Source organism: Penaeus monodon, chromosome 14, assembly GCF_015228065.2.
Source record: "Penaeus monodon isolate SGIC_2016 chromosome 14, NSTDA_Pmon_1, whole genome shotgun sequence".
NCBI classification, from domain to species: domain Eukaryota; kingdom Metazoa; phylum Arthropoda; class Malacostraca; order Decapoda; family Penaeidae; genus Penaeus; species Penaeus monodon.
In genome coordinates, this window is record NC_051399.1 from 25,545,421 (window position 1) to 25,547,920 (window position 2,500).

The following is a 2,500-nucleotide window of genomic DNA, read 5'->3' on the forward strand; positions in this document are numbered from 1 at the left end:
TAAATAAAATATGATCCTAATCATAACTAATGAAAAACTACATACCAAAGTAAAAACTAACCTACTAAACCAAACCTAACCTTGCCTTACCTAACTAAACCTACTCTAACCTAACCTAGCTAACATAGTCTAACTGAACTTGAACTAACGTCAACATACATCAGCTAATCAAACCTACCTATACCTAACTTCACAAACCCAAACCCAACCTAACTGGACATAACATAATCTAACCTAACTTAACTGAACCTAACCTAAACTAAATGAAACTGATTTAACGAGATTTAACCTAACCTAATTGAACCTAACGTAACTATACCTAATTCAACCCAACCTTTTGTCCTCCTTCGCAGGCATTTTCGCCCGCAGAGAGACGGGCTCCTGGAGGAGGCAGCTGATCGCAGGACCGGAGCTTTTCCAGGCTGCTGTGCCCCCGCGGGTCATGCACCGCTGACCCAAACGCGCTCGCGAAAGGCCTCTGCACTCCGGTACTCCCTCGCTCCCCACCCCCTGTCTCTCTCTCTTTTTCCTTCTCTTTCTCTCTTCAACTCTCTTGCTCTTACCTTTCTCTTTATCATTCTCTTTCTCCCTTTCTCTCTCTCCTACCCTCTTGATTTTTCATTTTTTCGTATCGCTATTCACTCCTCAGTCTCTCTCTCTTTCTCTTCTCTCCTCTTTCCTCTCTTTCCTTTCCTTCTCTCTCTTCTTTATCGCTCTCTTTCTCTCTTCTTTATCTTTGTATATATATATATATATATATATATATATATATATAAATATATATATATATTTCTTCTTTCCCCTCTTCAAATTCTCTATCTCTCTTCTATACCGTTCCCTCTGCTTCTCTATATTCCAAGGAAATATCGTAAATTTGAATATGCTTGATATAATCGTTATTTTAGGTTAGGTTAGGTTAGATTTTGATTAAATAGGTGTGGTAGATCTAGGTTAGATTTGGTTAGCTTAGTTAGGTTAGTTCTATGTTATATTTGGTTAGCTTAGTTAGATTTTGGTTAGGTTAGGTTAGGTCTACATTAGATTTGGTTAGGTTAGGTTAAGTTAGGTTTTGGATAGGTTGCTTTTAGGTAGGTAGCTTATTTTAGGTTAGGTTGTAGTTAGATTAGGTAGATTAGGTTTATTTTATATTTCGGTTAGGTTTAGGTTTGATTAGGTTAGCTTAGGTCTAGTTAGATATAGGTTAGCTAGGTAAGGGTTAGGTTAGTTTAAAATACGTTTATGTTACGTTAGGTAACGTAAATTTAAGTTGGGTTGGGTTAGGTTAAGTTAGGTTAGTTTAGAATGGCTTGGTTAAGTCAGAATTGTTCGGTTAGGTTATAACCATAAGGATAGGTTAGGTTACATTTACATTAGTAGGTTAGATTAGGTTTAGGTTAGGTTAGGTAAGATTCGAAAGATTAGTTAGGTTAGGTTTAGGATAGATTTCGGTTAGATAAGTTTTGGTTGGGTTAGGTAATGTTTAGATTGGGTTAGGTTTGGAGTAGGTTTAGGTTAGGTAAGGCCAGGTTTAGTTTAAGTTAGGTATGGTTTAGGGTAGTTTAGATTACGTTTAGATTAGAATCATAAAGTTAGGAAAGGTTAGAAATATTAGGGTAGAATCGTTATTTTAGTTTTGGTTATGTTAGATAGGTTGGATTGGGTTAGGTTTAGCTTAGGATAGATATGGGTTAGGCTAGTTTAGGTTACATTTAGGTTAGACTGTTTTGGTTAGGATCGTTAAGATGTTTAGAAAGGGTTAGAAATATTAAGTTAGGGCTCAATCGTTAATTTAGGTTAGGTATAGGTTGGTTTAGGTTAGGTTAGATATGGGTTAGTTTAAGTGACGCTTAGGTTAGGATCGTTGGGTTAGGCTAAAATCGTAAGGTTAGATTAAGCTAGGATCATAAGGTTAGACTAGAATTGTTACTTTATGTAGCTAAGGTTTAGGTTAGGTTCGGAAAAGTTTAGGTTAGGTTACGTATAAGGAAACAATTGACATTTATAAGTATTAATTTTAGGACCTTTGGAAAATGCATTTTGAGTATTCATTTAGGTATAAGGAAACACTAAACTTCTAGCAATGTTGACTTTTGAACCTTCGAAAAATGAACCTTGTATTGAATAGTGAAAAATAATTTTCTTTTCTAATTCACCTAAAAGCACGTTCAGTAATTGTATAGAATGATTCTGCGTTTAAATATTTTCCGTTCTACATGACCTTTGTTTATCCTTTTAATAATCGGACATTGTGTTTTCTATGATGACTGCATTATTCACTTTCTTCGTATGTTTCTATCCCCAATAAAAGAAAAAAATGTTAACCATATATTATTGACGTTATATATATATATATATATATATATATATATATATATATATATATATATATATATATATATATATATATACACACACATGGACATTCATGATTAAATTTCGTAATATAACAACAATGCCTTGCAGAAGTATAGATCTGTGCAAGAGGATATATATATATATA